Raw genomic sequence first — 19,187 nt, forward strand, 5'->3', positions numbered from 1 at the left:
GGATCGAGTGATTTCTGATTCCTTTATGATTTCCGTCTCGTCTTCCTGCTGTTTTTGTGATGGCTCTGCTTTAGAGGTGCCTGCCAATTCCCCTTCTCCCTCCTTCTTAGGAGAGCCTTCTTCCCTTACTAAACGAGCTGACCTCCGTTTCCATTGTTTTGACTTGACTATGGGGGCGACTGATACCATAGTTGGTTGGTCCTCTGGGTCAGCCACAGCATGTGTTACTTGGTCATCAGATTCAGAGACTTCCTCCCTCTCTTCAAGTTGCTGGATGATGTTAAACAGTGTTTGATAGGAATAAACCAGGACCCAGCACAATGCTGCAAGCTGTTGTTCTCCGGCATTATCAGGATCAGGACATACAACTCTCAAACATTCTACCAAGTTTTTAGGATTTAGCACTTGCTCAGGGGTGAAGTTCAAAACTATTGGAGGAGACACTCGTGACAGGTATCTGCTAACATCATCCCACACACCGTGCCACTCACCACGAGACTGTTTCGGGACAGATTCCCAAATAAGTTTTCTAAACAATCGACTAATCTTAGAGAGAAAATGAAACCTGTTATTCAGAATTAGAAATAGCAATACATGGGTTACAGATGGATCTTCAAAATACTCCCAAACTGTTGTAATTAGCCCACTGTGAAAGAAGGGAAAGGTACCATTCCTGATATTATTAATAAACTCGTGTCCAGATGAGAAAAGGAAGGCAGTGTAGTTCTGAATATTCTCTGAAAGATAGTTTCCATGGGACCCAAATGATACCAGCGCAGAGACTGAATTCCAGAGTAAAACCAAGGTCAGTGCTTGGCAGCACAACGAATTAAAAAAAGTGAACACAGATTGTAGCACTTTGTCAGATCGGATATATAGGAGAAAGGAGAATATGACACGAATTGCATGACATATGAACAAAGCCATTATTATTAACAGGGCAAGGAACATGGTTACTAGCAAGCAAGTGTGTTAGTTGTATGCGTTTAATCAATTCTATTGTTATCTCAACCCTTCGAGCCCCACGTTGGGCGCCAAAAAGGACTGTGGTGGTTTTACCGTGCTGGGCAGCTAAACCCCACAACCGCTCTCTCACTCCCCCTCCTTTAGATAAGGAGGGGGAGAAGTAAAGCAAAGAACAACTCACGGGTTGAGATAAGGATAATTTAATTAAAGGGAAATAATTATAATAATTAAATAAAGACTACCATGAACTAAACAATTTAACTAAGGGGAAATAAAAGGGAAAGGGGAAAAAGGGAGGAAAACAAACAAACAAAATAAATGAAAGCTATATGGAAGTGCAGAGGAAAGAAATTACTCTCTACTTCCCACAAATGAGCGATGATTGACCACGTCCTTGAAGCAAGGCCTCAACGCACGCAGCCGGTGTTCGAGAGGAGGACCGACATCTTCTCAACGAGAGCCCACCCCTCCCCTCTTCTTCCTGTTTCCACCTTTTATTGCTGAGTGTGACACCACATGGTATGGAATATCCCTTTGATTGGTTTAGGTCAGCTGCCCTAGTGATGTTTCTCTCCTCACTTTTTTGCCCACCCCCTAGGAGGGTTAGAGAAAGGCCCAATGCTGCTCAGCAGTAGACACAACACTGGTGTGATAACACTGCTGTTCCAGCTACAAGTACAGAGTACGGCACTGAATGGGCTGCTGCCGGGAAAGTTAACATTCCAGCCAGACCCAGTACACAGTGTTATAAATGAAGTCTCAACTCAATCTGAATTTTGTAATATTTATAAAACAAATATTTATAAAAGGCATAAAAGGCAAGTAAACAGCACTGGGTGTACAGGGAGTCTACGCTCCACCAACACGCATACACAAACATCAAACATTCTAAATATACAGAATATTGCTTTACATACTAAACCCGAGTATGCCTATACATATGTAAAATCAGAAAAGGTAACAAACAACCCTCTAAGTTCCATGACTTAACAGTCTCCATTTTCAATTCCTTTTGAACAATGTCTTGCTTTACGTTGTCAAGCAACTCGGTCTTCAGGCCTTATGTATCCCGTTCTTCCCAGATCGAAGAAAAGCATATCCATCTCCTTTTCAAGGCCAATAGGGCCTGGGTCAAAAGGCACATTCAGGTCAGCAGGGGGCGTAACAGCAAAGGCCTGCAATGGCTGTAGCAGCAGAGGGGCCCATGGAGTAGCAGAAGGATCAGTAAAGGAGCCCGCAGTTCCCTCACTATCTGGCAAGCCACACGTTTGTGATTGTGGCTCCACATGGCTCTTTAAGGCCTCAGAGATTGCTCGCCAGGTGCTGAGCAATCCCACCGCAACCTTGTCATTTTTAGTTGCAGAGTCCCACACCCTGACCTCAATTTGGTCCCATGTTTCAGGATCATAAACTGTCCGATTGTTAAGAAGGAGAATAAGCTGTAAGGTTACTAGGACAGTCTTTGTTCCTAAGGATGTATGATTCCCCATAATGCGCAACTGCTTACCAGTGAGAGGCAGTTGTGTGCGCAGGTCCACTTCTCTCAGCTTGAGCTTCTCTCCAGCTCTGGTGCGCCTATTTCCAGAGACTTTCAGTACAAGCTTCTCTGAGCAGATTGCTGAGTTTGGCTGAACCTATCTTCATGAGGCAATCAAAGTGCCTGTTCCCTTCCTGGTCTCCGTTCTGCCAGCCTGTTCTTCTTCATTCCTTCTTTCTGCTCCTTTACTACTGACATAACTTCATCGTGTTGCCTTTTTTTTTTCTTGAGGGCAGGCTCCCCTCTTATACCCTTCTCTCCACAGCAGTTCTTTTCAAAACAACTTTTCATTGGTCAAACAACTTTCCATATAACAACAACAGCAAACACCCAGAAACATCCATGCCTTAATGGCTGGATAACAAGAGACCAGCTGGAGAACAAGAAACCAGAGACTGCATGGAGTCTCCTGAATCACCCTTCTTGGTTCCCTCTAAACTCTTTTACATTCCTGATGGCCTCATCATTAAGAGTCTAATGTTATCTCAACCACGGGGCTTTCCAACCCCCATGGCCACATTCCTGCATCTCCCCCTTCTTTATTAATATCAACCATTTTCTCGACACGAATTACCACTCCATATATAACAGCAAAATTCTCAATATATCTTCTACCTTGTTCTAATTCTTGCCAGAGCCTAGAGTACGATCCTTCTTTAGGGACAGTGTTAATTACAGTCCCTGTCTCCCTTCCTGGAGTGACTGCTGCTGTCACAAGTGCAATATTAGGATTATAGGGAGCATAACTTTTCTCCTTCTCTGAAAAAGGAATCTTAATGTTTACACATAAATTTAAAGCCTGAATTTTCATCAGACCCATATTTTGGCCAAAATACTGCTGTTTCCTTAATTGCTTCTTTTGTCCAGACTGATACACAATATTTAACCTTTTTTTTTTTTTTCCTGTTAACTTCTCCTCTAAATTTGAGATTATTTTTCCAAATTCTTATCATTCTTATGGAATGTTATATATTGAGTAATAATTCGTGTCAATAAAGTGGTTGATATTAATAAAGAAGAGGGAGATGTGGGAGTGTGGCCATGGGGGTCAGAAAGCCCCATGGTTGAGATAACATCAGACTCTTAACAATGAGGCCATCAGGAATGTAAAAGAGTTTAGAGGGAACCAAGAAGGGTGATTCAGGAGACTCCATGCAGTCTCTGGTTTCTTGTTCTCCAGCCATTAAGGCATGATTTTCACCTAATTGTCCTAAGGAGTCTGGTTGTCTGCATTTTATGAGGTCACCAGCTAAGGTTTCTTATCACTGTAAGCATATCTCAATACCACATTCCTTTCCTCTAAACAATGTAACTCTGCAAAAACATTTCTATTCCCACAAAGAGCCATGTGGGACCACAGTCAGAAACATGTGGTTTGCCAGACAGTGAGGGAGCTGCGGGCTCGTTTACTGATCCGAATGCTACGCCATTGGCCCCTCTGCTGCTACAGCTATCAAAGGCTTTTGCTGTTGCGCCCCCTCGTGACCTGGACATTCCTTTTGATCCAGGCCCTATAGGCCCTGAAAAGGAGCCAGGTCTGTTTCCCTTCAGTCCGGGGGGAATAGGGTACATAGGGCCTGAAGGATGAGCTTCTTAACAACTTAAAGCAAGATATACTGTTCCCACGACTAGCCCTGGAACTTGCTGGAGTTTGTAATCAAGAAAAGGAATGGAAAATGGAGACTGTTATATGATCTGAGAAAAATTAATGAAGTCATGGAAGATATGGGAGCACTTCAACCGGGATTGCCATCTCCAACTATGCTCCCCCAGTCATGGACATTAATAGTAATAAACTTAAAGGATTGTTTGTTAAACACTTCCCAGAATTCTGAAAACTTTGCTATGTCTGTGTTTCAATTGATACCTTTTCTGATTGTACATATGTATAGGCGTACTCGGGTTTCTTATAAATATGTAATGTTCTATATATATATTTAGAAAGTTCGACAGTTGTGTGTCTGTGTTGGTAGAGCTTAGACTCCCCATACACCCAGCACTGTTTATTTGCCTTTTATAAATATTACTAAATTCAGATTGAGTTGTATCTTCATTTATAACAGGTACAAGCACATTTGTGTTGGCATATGCTGTTCACAAATTGTTTGTTCCACTATGAATCAGCATTACTATAGTTTCTGTGCCATTTATTGTCCAATACTGCTGGAAGATTGGTTTCTTCAAACATCCTACCCCAAATCTGTGATAACTTATTATTGTTTTTTACTTCCCCGAAGTGGGGCTCAAGGAATTTGACACAAGGATAACAGTTGAGAGAAGTAACACACAAAACATGGACTGGATTTTTTTTTTTTAAATGATTGTAATAGTTGTGAAGAATTTAAGAAAGCAGCAGTTGTGAGGAATATGTTTCATATTAGTGTGGTGAAGGGACAAGGGGTGGGGTGTGTGTAAATTGTCCACCTCATTGGTGTTGTGATGATGTTATGTTTATTTTGGTGTGGGGAATTCTGTTTCTTTTTGATGTAAATGAAGTTTGTAAAGATTGTGATGACTGTAAAGTAAGAATATATTGTGATTAAATATGCTTTTCACAGAGGTGAGGGGTGGAATGTAGTGTGTTTACGTGGCAATGTTTTAGTAGCAGGGGGCCATAGGGGTGGCTTCTGGGAGAAGGATCTAGAAGCTGCCCCATGTTAGGTAATCAGGAGTCTGGTTTTTTTATCCCTTCATGTAAACATCTTCGGTCAGCTTTTGCAAAGTTAGGAGTCCCAAAAACAATTAAAACAGATAATGGGCCAGGATACATGGTCCACGCAACCCACTCCTTTTTTCAACACCTTTTTTTTTTATACCTCATTCTCCCATGGGTCAAGCAATTATGGAACAGGCCCACGGTACCCTAAAAGCTATGCTTCAAAAACAAAAAAGGGGGAGTATAGGTATGAATCCCCAGAAAAAGATAGCTAAAGCATGACGTACTCTTAATTTTTTAAATCGATGGACAGAGGAAGGTCTTCCAATTCACAAACATTTTAATCACAATACCTTAAACTCAGTTAAAGAAAGGGCAGAAGTCATGGTAAAAAATTAAGCATCAATCAATGGGAAGGGCCCTACTCTCTAATAACTTGGGGCTGAGGTTATGCTTGTGTTTCAACAGGAGCCGGTCCAAGATGGGTGTCAGCACAATGGGTCCGTCCGTCCGTCTCAGCTCAACCAAAAAACAACATATGGGGAGGTCCCACTGGCATATGCAGGACCCATAAACAAGGACTCCAGGAGACGGAGGGGCAGCCAGAGCCCCCCCCAGCCGGGAGGGGGATGGGCAGCACTCACTGCCTACCTCTCCCAGGGATGTGGTTACAAAGTTTGTTAAAGATAGGATTAGTATGCCTGGTAGTTTTTGTCTGTGTTTTAATTTGTGTTAATCGTGCTTTCTTTGTTCATAAAGAAGGGGAAGATGTGGGAGTATTGCCATGTGTGTTGACAAATGCAGTTGGACTCCTGAAGATGAAGCCATGAGGAATGTAAACAAGTTAGAAGGAACAAAAAAGTGGTGATTCACAAGAAGCCTTGCTGTCTGGAACTGCTGAACTGCTTGTTCTCCAACTGTTAAGACATGGAAGTTGCTGGATGTTTGCTGTTGCTGGGCAAAGTTGTTAACCAATGAATAGCTACTGGGAAAGTACTGCTTGTAGAGCTTATGGTATAAGAAAGCCTGTCCTCAATAAAGTTGTAGAAGTTATTGATCCCTAAACTTACCCTGGTGTTGGCGTGGTCATTACGCCACACTATGTGATGGCCTCAGTGGTCAGGTCCATGCCTCGATTACGAGCCCATCTATAGGTGGCATCCCTCCCCAGATGTCCTGATGTTTCATGGGCCCATCAAGCTACAACAGCACACCCTTACGTCCCCAGTCCAGGTCCACCTGAGCCACTTCAATTTTTGAAGCTCGGTTCACCTCTTTGTTATTCTGATGTTCTTCAGTGTGATGTTCTTCTCTGCTGGTGTGGCAGGGCACGGGACCTCTGCACCAACTATTCATATGTTACATATGGAGTGGTAATTCGTGTCGAGAAAATGGTTGATATTAATAAAGAAGGAAATGGAGATGGATATGCTTTTCATAAAGGAGATGGATATGCTTTTATTTGATTGGGGAAGAACGGGATACATAAGGCCTGAAGACCGAGTTGCTTGACAACTAAAGCAAGACATATTGTTCAAAAGGAATTGAAAATGGAGACTGTTAAGTCATGGAACTTAGAGGATTGTTTGTTACCTTTTCTGATTTTACATATGTATAGGCGTACTCGAATTTAGTAAGTCATGGAACTTAAAGGATTGTTCTTTCCTGATTGTATGTATGTATAGGCATACTCGGGTTTAGTATGTAAAAGCGATGTTCTATATATTTGGAATGTTTGATGTTTGTGTGTGCATGTTGGTGGAGCGTAGACTCCCCGCACACCCAGTGCTGTTTACTTGCCTTTTATACCTTTTATAAATATTTGTTTTATAAATATTACAAAATTCAGATTGAGTTGAGACTTCATTTATAACACATAGAATCATAGAATCATGTCACCCTCAGCCTTAAAAAATCCTCAGGGAGGACAGAAACCTCAGCGAGGGCAGCAAATCCTCACTGCTCACCAGGCACAGGGAGGGGTTCTTTGTTATTCTGATGTTCTTCCGTGGCGTGACTCTTGGGGATATAAGCATCTACATGACATACCTTGACAGACAGGTTTTCTACCCAGGCAGCAATAACTTGCCACAGTGTAGCAGAGCAGATACGTTTACCTCTGCGCTGCCAGTTGCTCTGTTTCTGCTGCTGCAGCCACACTCACAGAGCGTTTGCCACTGATACGCAGAAACACTTCGCAACTCACAATGAAGCAAGTAATAAAGTGGGTATGCCTTTATTTCAGTGCAGGGAGCATAAGGGATAATTCCTCAAAGTTACGCTCACACTTAACAATGTGTGCCCTAGCTATATACAGTGTAAGTTCACATATGAATGAATTTTGTAATGCAATTATGCATACGCATAGCCTATGCACATATTGTATTAAAATTAGTTCCAAGAACTAATCTACGTTATAAATGAAGTCTCAACTCAATGTGAATTTAGTAATATTTATAAAAGAAATATTTATAAAAGGTATAAAAGGCAAGTACCTTGTCGTTTTTAGTTGCAGAGTCCCACACCTTGACCTCAATTTGGTCCCATGTTTCAGGATCATAAACTATCCGATTGTTAATAGGATATAATAACATAAACTGTGTCATTTTGTATAGTAAGGACAAAGGCTGTAGCCATGATAGCAATGGGATCATAGGTAAAATTTACTAGAGTCCACCAGGATTGATATTTCCTCTCAAAATCAGTAACGCTATCCCAAACAACCTTTTGGACTTCAACCAGGAAGACACCTTCACTCCCTTCTCTAATGATCAGAGCCACTGTTGCCTGCATCTATAACTGTGCTTGTATACAGCTAAGTGCTAAAGATATATTATTTTGAGCTGTGCTGAGTGCATCAATTATTACTCTATGGTCTTGGTCCCTAGTCTCTTCCATTTTCAGTAATACTTTTGACACCTGCCATTGGCTAGTCCCTAATGCTAATAAGGATGACTGTAAGGGCTGTTTTAATTTTGTCAAATCACTTGTGGTAGTAGCCAATTTATTCATTAATATTTCTGAGTCTATTCTGTTTAAGACTCCCAAGCCTTTACCTAGTATCCCAGTCACATCTCTCTTTCCTCTAAGGTACTTCCGTTTTTGTAACCATGCCATCCATCCATCGAATGATGTCTTTAGGAAAGGGGAGCACCTTGTTTGGATCCCTGAGATATTAGTCTGCATTTTTAATTCAACCCTTTTAAGGGATCATTCCGGATTAAATAACAGTAGCTGTTGGTCTGTGATTCTTACCACATATGGACCAATCCCATAAATTTTATGCCCAGACTTAGCTGGTGCTTCGGGCAGTACGAGGTTAGTTGAGGTAGTTAATTTGGTTCTAAGATGGGGCCTAGGGGTGGAGAGGCCTTCTGTATTTATCTGAATTTGGAACGTCAACCCGCACCCCGGTCTTTCCCCACACCTCCCTGCCCACATGCACCACACTAAGGTTGGTGATTCTAAGGTGAAATTCAACCAACAATCCCTCCTGGGTTGACACATTTCCTGAGTTTCCTTCCCACCCTCGTTTTTTATCGATATTTCAGAAACTGTTTGGTAGTTGGATACATTAATTAGTCTACAACCTATTTTTATTTCTTGGCCTACTCTTCCACAAAGCTGTGGAAACCCTGTTTTATTATCCCAGCTCCATTCATTTTCTAAATAGACTTTTGTATCGTGCATGACCACCGTTGACAGATTTAACTCCTTGGGTGCTGGATATCTATAATATCCATTGGCCTTTTTATATGCCTGAGTCCAAGGCCACCCGTTCTGCCCCTCTTCCCCAAAGACATTATCTGATCCTTGAATTACCAGTATGATTACCAGCCATTTGGTAACACAAATCATCCTGAGTATACTCATTTTGTGCAAGCGATCCTTAGTTTCAGCTCGTGATCACCTAGTGTTGCTTTCCTAGGGGTCTCTGGAGCTTTCTTCACTCGAGAATGGTGGATCCAAGCACTTTGTTCTCTGATCTTTATTGCAGTGTAAGTGGTAAGGAGTACCTGGTATGGTCCCTCCCACTGAGGCTCTAAAGTCTTTTCTGCAAGAGACTTAACATACACATAATTCCCAGGCTGTATATTATGCACAGGTCCATCCAACTCTCAACTCTGAGTTCCAGCCATATGTTTTTCTATTTCTCTGAGTTGTTTACTCAAGGCCACCATATAAGTAGTTAGTATCTCTTCCCCAATCTGGGAAGATATTCCCTTCTGGGCCCCTTACGGTCTCCCATATAGCATTTCAAACTTAATCTTTCTTTAGTTCGGGGTTTAGTCCGAATCCGCAACAATGCTAGCAGGAGAGCTTGGGGCCAGGGTAAGTTAGCTTCTTGCCCTAACCTTACAATTTGTTGTTGGATTAAATGGTTCATTTTCTCCACTTGACCACTCGATTGGGGGTGGTATGGAGTGTGGAGTTCCCAATTTATCCCCAAATGTCTACTAATTTGCTGTACTATTTTTGAGATAAAGTGTGGCCCTCTATCTAAGGACATGGTGGCTGGAACTCCAAAATGTGGTATTATTTCCTGTAACAACACCTTGGTTACCTCTCGGGCTTTGGCAGTCCTGGTGGGGAAGGCCTCTGGCCATCCTGAAAAAGTATGTTAATACTAGTAAATATCGACACCTCCCCTTCTCTTGGGAGTTCTGAAAAGTCGATCTGCCACTGTTGGCCAGGCCCATGGCCTTTCCCAATTTGACCCATCTTTGGCTTAGGAGTATTCTTGGGATTAGTCTGGAGGCACAGGTCACGTTGCTGAGTTACCTGGGTGATTGTGGCATATAAATTCCCAGCAATGATTTTCCCATTTAGATAGTTATATAAGGCGTCAATTCCTCAATGTGTTTTTCCGTGTTCCTCCCTCACCAGTGATCACAATAGATTGGAGGGGATGACTAGCTTTCCTTCCTCAGTAATAGCCCATCCCTCCTGATTACACTTTATTTTTTGGCCTTCAATTAATTTCCTGTCCTTTTTGTTATATACGGGCTTATCTTCGAGGGGAATCTCTCCGTCTGGGATCAAAGCTCCCTCAGTTGCTACTTCGCCTTTCCGTGCTTCTTCTGCCTCTCTGCCTACCAGATTGTTTCCTTCTTCCAATTCCGAGCTCACCTTCTGGTGTGCTCTAATATGCATGATTGCTACCTTTTCAGGCAGCTGAACTGCTTCCAATAATCGCATTATTTCTTTTGCATGTTTAATATTCTTTTCTTGCGAGTTCAACAATCCTCTTTCTTTCCAGATGGCCCCATGTGCGTGCACAACCCCAAATGCATTATCTCGAGTCCGTGTAGATATTTACTTTCTTTCCTTCTGCTATTTCTAAGGCACGAGTCAGAGCTATTATCTTGGCCTTTTGTGCTGAGGTATTTGTTGGCAAAGGTCCATATTCTATTACCTCTTTACAAGTGGTAACTGCATACCCAGCATGTCGTTTCCTGTTGATAACGTAGCTGCTCCCATCAGTGAACCATGTTTCCACATCGTCCAAAGGAGTATCCTTCAGATCTGGACGGCTGGAGTAGGTAGCTTCGATGGTCTCCAGGCAGTTGTGGTGTACTGGTTCTCCTTGGTTTCCGCTGAGGAAAGAGGCTGGATTGGCAATGCTAGTTACCACTATTTCTACATCATCTTGTTCCACCATGATAGCCTGGTATTTCAAAAATCTTTGTGGGGAAAGCCAGTGGCTACCTTTCACTTCTAATACCGCAGATACTGTGTGAGAAACTAGCACAGTTATTTTCTGGCCCAAGGTAAACTTGTACGCCTCCTGGATATTTAGTACCACTGCCGCAACGGCTCTGAGTCATCCCAGCCATCCCTTGGCAGTGGCATCCAATTGTTTAGAAAAATAAGCAACTGCCCTGCCATATGCTCCCAGGTTTTCTACTAATATTCCTAGAGCAATCCCCTGTTTTTCATGAGAAAAGAGGAAGAATGGTTTACTCACGTCTGGGAATCCCAGGCCTGGAAGAGACATGAGAGACTTCTTTAGTTGGTCCAAGGCTTGCATGGCCTCCTTTGTCCATTGGAGGTCCCTGTTCCCATTGGTGATGAGTGCATACAGTGGTTTCACGAGCAGTCCATAATTATAAATCCACAACCTGCACGACCCCGTCATTCCCAGAAAAGTTCGCAGTTCTTTTATTGTCTCAGGTCTTGGGGTTTGACATATCGCTTCTTTGCAGTCCTGCCCCAAAGTCCGCTGCCCCGCATTAACCTCATAACCTAGGTAGATCACTTTTTACTTTACCACCTGAGCCTTCTTCTTTGAGACCCAGTACCCCTGGAGTACCAGAAAGTTTAACAAGCTTACCATCCTGGTTGTACAAACTTCTTTTGTCTGGGTGGCTATTAGGATGTCATTTACGTATTGCAGCAACCTCCCTTCACTGGGTAGAGCTTCCCATACTTCCAAATCCTTTGCAAGTTGTTCTCCAAATAGGATGGGTGAGTTCTTAAAGCATTGGGGCAGCCTTGTCCATGTGAGCTGCATTTTGTGCCTGCTTTTAGGGCTTTCCCATTCAAATGGGAAAATTTTCTGGCTGGCTTCATGGAGAGGGAGGCAAAAGAAGGCATACTTGAGGTTTAAAACTGTAAACCAAGTTAGTTCTGGTGTTAACAACAGGTACACAGGTCCTTTGGAATGCCAGAAATAATTTACCGTCTGCAACAGCAAGTTAGCATGCATGAAATACACAGGTGTACAGCCTGGAAATTAACGCATTAAAAAGGCACAAAGACTCTATAGAGATTTCTAAGTTTCCGCAGAGACACATGGTATAAACAAGTGTTCAAATCTCACCCAAAGGTGTCCCAATGAGGGGAGGAAGAGAGGCTCAGCCTGTCACTGATCCCAGGAGTCAGGAGGTCCTCGAGATGTGTATTCCCTCAGGATGGTATCTCCCCTGACGGTGGTACCTTCCCTGACGGTGGTATCTTCCCTGACATCTCCTCTCTCTTAGGCCAATTTATATTATTTTCTATCTTTTAGGTGGAGCTTTAGTGATCTAGTCAAGCATGTACTAGTTATGATTGGTGAAAAGTTTTCCTGTCTCTTGCAGGAAGAATGGCCAAAAACATGACAGACACCAGTATGGTCAGATCATGCTCTCCCTTTATTACCTGAATAGCCTGACTTTTATAGCAAACTTAACAGGGGCGGATAGTGTCTCACGCAAGATTATTGGTCAAAAGCACTCAGACAAACAACTGCAAGAAAACAACCCCACCTGCAAGAAATCAACCCCTTTGTGATTAGCAGTCACGTAGATCTCGTCCTTGAAGCCAGCTGCTGGCAACAATATTTTTTAAATTCCTCATTTGGGTGATGTGGGAAAATTGTCATGGGAACTTCTCGTAGTCGTCCTGGTAGCTTGGTTTGCCCAGCTGAAGCAAGTCATGGCCTCCTTGCTGTTTCAAAAATCCCTCAACAATTCCCCCTTTTTCTTTTTGAGCAAACCAAGCCTGAATTAACAGTTTTGCAAGTAACCCTTTAACCACATTTATTACAATACAATACACAATGATGATTAACACCACAACAAACAGAACCCTTAATCCCTCTTTGATTAATCCCAGTAACCATCTATGCATCGTTTCAAACAAATCAGTGAGCCATTGATAGAAAGGACTGATATCATATTGAATCTTTCTCATGTGCTCTTTCAGGAAAGTAATGGATTTGTGAATTGACTCACTATGATCAGAAAGGTTCAAACAGCACATTCCCTCAAAGTCCTCACACCCATGCCCTTGAGTCAAAAGCAAGAAGTCAATAGCAGCTTGATCCTGTAAGAGCCCATGTTGCAGACTATTTTGATCTGGTAACATCTCTTCAAGTATCTCTGTCGTGGCATTGGCTTGCTTCTCGGCCCGGCATGCCAATTTTTCTAAGTTGTTAAGTGCAGCCGCAGATGCCACTCCTGGCACGAAAATTGCCAGTGCTGCTCTAGCTGCAACGCCAAGTAATTCAACACTATCTTTGCAATCCGGTGTGAGCAATGCCCATTTATGTCTGATGATCTCATGCAACTGTGACAAGCTAGGAGCAAATATAGTAAGTTTACCTAAGTAACACGGACCTCCGATAGCATTTGCAGGGATACCTTGCCAGTCCCTATCCCCACAAATCAGAAAAACATCAGGAGGTAAGGCCATAGCTGAACGATTGTTCCAAACGCTATAGTTGTTACCCCTTGTCTCCGTGCCATAAGCTGTTGCGAAGCACGGACGAAAGCACGACAGACACCAGCAGAGTCAGATCATGCTTCACCATTTTATTGCCCGAATAGTCCAACTTTTATAGTGAATTTTACAGGGGTGGACAGTGTTTCACACAAGATTATTGGTCAAAAGCACTCAGACAAACCGTTAAGAAAATAACACCACCTGCAAGAAAAGAACCCCCCTTTTGATTAGAAGTTAGGAAAACAACCCCCTTTGTGCTTAACGGCCACGTAGACCTAGTCCTTGAGGCCAGCTGCTGATAACAATATTATCTGAGTTCCTTAATTGGGTGATGTGGGAGTCATTGCAGTGGGAGCTTCTCACAGTTACTCTGGCAGCTTGGTTTGCTCAACTACAGCAGGCCCTGAGATTTCTAAGGCCTACCCTGGTTGCTTAAAGCAAGCTTAGATCGAACAATTATGCCAATTCCCAACAATTCCCCCGTTTTCTTTTAGTACAGGCAGTACTTGGTTTTACAGTAGGTGTCAAATATACAATATAACACAACTATATAACTTAACCCTAATAATACTATAATTACTGTAAGCATTTAATGGTAACACAATCTAATAGTAACACACTTAAACCTAATCACTTGATGGTGATCAAAGGGTGTCACAGCCCACGTCATTGTCAGAATGATTATCAGGAACCTCTTCATGGTCGTCTTCAGCGTGTGCAGATTCTAAAACTGCTTCAGTCCACTTTGCAGTGATCCACTGGGTACCTGTTCCCGGCACCACTTCAAAATCCCTATAACATTTTGCAAGTAACCCTTTAACCACATTTAACATAATACTATGTGTAATGATGATTGACACCACAATGAACAGAATCCTTAATCCCCCTTTGACTAATCCCAGTAACCATCTATGCATTGTTTCAAACAAATCAGTGAACCATTGATTGAAAGGATTGATACCATATTGACTCTTTCTCATGTGCTCTTTCAGGAAAGTAATGAATTTGTGAGTTGAAAAGGTCTAAACAGTACATTCCCTTAAATTTCTCCAAGTGGCTACTTCAAACAATGACTCCGTACTAGTGAAACTTGATTTTGCTCAACCGATCACAACTAGCCCTGCTAGTTGCTTACAATTGACTCCCCGTTTTTCTAACAGCGCTGTAATAAATCCATTTCTTCTGATTTTTGCCGGCACCAATTTCCTATGCTTTTAGCCTGCCCTATGGTTATATCCCGGGATCCTGCACTGTGGCAACAATAACCTGTACTAAGGCTATATTCCGGAATCCTGCACTATGGCAACAATAACCTGTACTATGGTTATATTCCGGAATCCTGCACTGTGGCAACAATAACTATGGCTATATTCCGGAATCCTGCACTATGGCAATGATAACCTGTACTAGGGCCATATTCCGGAATCCTGCACTATGGCAATAACCTGCACTAAGGCAATAACCTGCACTGTGGCAAACCTGCACTAAGGCAATAACCTGCACTGTGGCAAACCTGCACTAAGGCAATAACCTGCACTATGGCAAAAGCGCTCTCTCACTCACACAGTACACAGCACAATCACACATACAGAGCACAATCGCACACCCAGAGGCCTCTGGCACATCTCACTCTCAATCATACCACAAGAACATAATTTAGAATGATAAGCAAACAAACAAGTATTTTCTCTCATTGTGTTCCTCGTGAAATGACTTGCAACACTTTGTTTTAAAACCTTACTCTTACACAAATACTTTCAACACAAAATACCTGGACGTTTAAGAATAACACACACAATTATTAACACTCCAGTTAGTATCCCTCCAGCAGCTGAAAACATACTGTTTGTCTGCAGCTTCAGGAGATCTTTGTCTGCTCCTGCGGTGAGCAGCTGAGAGTGGAGTCCCCTCCGAACAAAACGCTCAGGGTGCACCTAGGGGCGTCCACACCACAGCCGATCCCCACAGCCAAGCAGTTGTTACGTGCGGCTGCAGATGCCACTCCAGGCACTAAAATTGCCAATGCCGCTCTAGCTGCAACCCCACACAATTCAACATTATCATTGCAATCCGGTGCAAGCAATGCCCATTTATGTCTGGTGATCTCACGCAACTGTAACAAGCTAGGAGCAAATACAATGAGTTTATCTAAGTAACATGGACATCTGATAGCATTTGCAGCAATACCTTGCCAGGCCCTATCCCCACAAATCAGAGAAACATCAGGAGGTAAGGCCAAAGCTGTACAATTGTTCCAAACACTGTAGTTGTTACCCCTTGTCTCCGTGCCATAAACCCCTAAACCCTGCTTAGCAGTGTCATTGTAATCACAGGTGTTATTTGTATTTCTGTACCCGTATGGCCCTTTCCAGGTTCCTGTAGCAGGATCCATCTGATAGCCACGGCTACATTCACATTTGTAGCCACCTTTCAGGTTGATACAGATTTGACTACAGCTACCAGGGTTTTGGCATTCATCAATGTCTCCACAGTTTCTCTTGTCTACAAACTCAAACCCAGCTGGACAGTCACATTCATTTATGATGCATTCCTTCAGGGGCTCATCACCCCAGTCCTTGCAGTCTCTCTGCTGGTTACACACTTTATTGATATCTATGCATTCTCCACTTCTGCACTTGAATTTGCCAGGTCCAGAGCACTGAATAACATTGTTACAGTTTGCTTCATCAGTGCCATCCAGACAGTCTCTCACACCACTGCACTGCCTACTCCCATGGACACAGTTCCCATCTTCACATCTGAACTGGTCTGGCCTGCAGGTCTGAGAAGGGCAGTTAATTTCATCACTTCCATCCTTGCAATCAGGATCTCTGTCACAGTCTTTTTCACCATCACATTTCCAGGACACTGGGATACACTGGGTTGACTGAGGACCACAGCTGATTTCAGTTACCCGGCATGCTCTCATATGACACAGCTCAGCACTTTCATCAGACCCATCTTCACAGTCCAGATCCCCATCACACTGCCGTCTGTTTGGCGCACACTGACCACTGTTGCACACAAAGTCAGATTCAGCACACATGTTCTTCACACAAGCACTCTCATCACTGCCATCTGAGCAGTCTTCACATTTTGTTCTAGCACTGTCGGCAGCAGTGCACAGGCCGGCGAGGGCGAGCAGCAGGCAGAGCGCCCCGCAGCGCGGCAGCGCCCGCCACCGCCCCACACCTGTGTCACTTATACTGCTCCTATTACCCCTGCTGTTAGTGTCAGTGGCATCCTCCTGGTTCCGTTTCTGTCTTTGTCGCCCCTTACTCTCCCCCTTTTCTTTTTGCCACTGACCATTCACCACAAATGGATGAGACACATGATTACTAGTTAGGAAAGAGAGTGTAACGTCTGCTATACGGCTGCAGGCAGTGCCGGCTGCAACCTTAGAAGCTGTTTGTGAAACAACCTGCCGGTGGTCATTTGGCAGGGTAATCTGCGTCTCTGCACTCCTGCCCCGCAATAGAGCTAATTCGTCATTAATAGTCTGTAGAATGTGGCAACCCCACGGAATGTTATCCAGAAACATAGTTATAACACCGATCTGGGGACGAATAGTCTTTTTTGCATTGCAAGGTAAACCTCTTAGAAAAGGAATGCTAGAGAGAAGCAGCACAGCCGCTGCTGCCTCCATGGTTACGTCAGACAGGCTGCAGGGTCCTGATGTCCGTCCCTCTGCTCTGTGCCGACTCGCCACACGGTGAGAGTCGACTACCGTTGTCCACTGACGCCTCTGGTCTCCCGTAGCAACTCCATCTCGGATGTCCCGCATCGCACCGCGATTATTTCAATGTCCCGCGTTTTCCGCGGCTCCTTTTCCCGCGTCCCTGCGCGGTTCCGTTTCCCGCGCTTCCCCGCGGATCTTTTCCCACGCTCCCCACGGTTTCCTTTCCCCGTGTCTTACCGTGAGTCCTTTGTACAGTGTTTGCGGCTCGGTGTCTGGTCAGGTGCAGCGCCGGTCCGATGTCCGCTCCGATGTCCACTCCGATGTCCCGCGCCGCTCCGATGTCTCAGTCTCGGCGCTGTGATGTCGCGGCGCCGCTGGTCCCCGGCGGCACTGGTCCCGGCGCCGCGCCGATGTCCCGGCGCCCGGCGCCGCTGGTCCCAACGCCGCTGGTCTCCTGCTCTACCTGCGTTCGGATGTGCCGGCGCCGCTGGTGTCCCGCTGCGCTGGTGTCCCGCTGCGCTGCGATGTTCGCCCCGGAACCGCTGCGATGTCCGTGCTCGGCTGCGATGTCTGCTCCGGTGCTGCGATGTCCTGCTCCGGTGCGATGTCTGTCCCGCTGCGATGTCCTGTTCAGGCCCTGTTCAGGTCTCCCGCTGCGATGTCCTGTTCAGGTCCTGTTCAGGTCTCCAGCTGCGATGTCCTGTTCAGGTCCAGTTCAGGTCTCAGCCTGTTCGGGCGCCATTTGTTGCGAAGCACGGACGAAAGCACGACAGACACCAGCAGAGTCAGATCATGCTTCACCATTTTATTGCCCGAATAGTCCAACTTTTATAGTGAATTTTACAGGGGTGGACAGTGTTTCACACAAGATTATTGGTCAAAAGCACTCAGACAAACCGTTAAGAAAATAACACCACCTGCAAGAAAAGAACCCCCCTTTTGATTAGAAGTTAGGAAAACAACCCCCTTTGTGCTTAACGGCCACGTAGACCTAGTCCTTGAGGCCAGCTGCTGATAACAATATTATCTGAGTTCCTTAATTGGGTGATGTGGGAGTCATTGCAGTGGGAGCTTCTCACAGTTACTCTGGCAGCTTGGTTTGCTCAACTACAGCAGGCCCTGAGATTTCTAAGGCCTACCCTGGTTGCTTAAAGCAAGCTTAGATCGAACAATTATGCCAATTCCCAACAATAAGCCCCTAAACCCTGCCTAGCAGTGTCATCTTAATCAGAGGTGTTATTTGTATTTCTGTACTCATATGGCCCTTTCCAAGTTCCTGTAGCAGGATCTCGGTAATTCATTCTTATTTGTGGTAACACATTTGGTGCTGCTCTATTTATTGTTTGAAAATGAATACTCGCAGGAGGGTCTTCTCGGTCACCAGTCAAACATAAGTGATTCAAGACAACCAATGCCTTGGACACTCACTCATCAATGTCCTTGATTTCTTTTAATCTCGCTAATTGTTCCTTTAAAACTTGGCGTGATCATTCAACCATCACTTGGCCCGTGGGAGAATATGGAATACCTGTGATATGCTTTACTCCCCACATTTTCATAAATTTTCTAACCTTTTTGCTAACACATGCTGGACCATTGTCCGTCTTGATCTGCTGTGGCACTCCCATAACGGCAAAACACACCGTCAGATGTCTACACACAAGGTGTGCTTTTTTTCCCCCCTGCGCCACTGCCCATAAGAATCTTGAAAAAGTATCAATACTCACACGCACATATCTTTTAGTACCAAATTCCGGCACATGCGTTACATCCATTTGCCATACCTCAAGTGCCTTAACACCTCGTGGATTAATACCCAAACCTAACCCTGGTCCATGACGACTACAGGAAGGGCACGCTCTTACTATTCCTTTCGCCTCTGTCCAAGTAAATCCAAGCATTCTCCAAAGACCCTTTGCATTCTGATGGAACATTTCGTGCGACACTCGCGCATGTGCAAACCACTCTCAGGCCCTGCTGTGACTATACTCACCAACTTGTCTGCTTGTCAATTACCTTCTGCTAACCCAATCGAGAACTGACGACTACATATATGGATAACACAGTAAGGTGCAGTTCTCCCCTGAATGGCATCTCGCAGCTGCAGAAATAATGACAACAATCTGTCCCTCTTAGTTTGC

The sequence above is a fragment of the Aythya fuligula genome, chromosome W (assembly GCF_009819795.1).
Source record: "Aythya fuligula isolate bAytFul2 chromosome W, bAytFul2.pri, whole genome shotgun sequence".
Taxonomy (NCBI): domain Eukaryota; kingdom Metazoa; phylum Chordata; class Aves; order Anseriformes; family Anatidae; genus Aythya; species Aythya fuligula.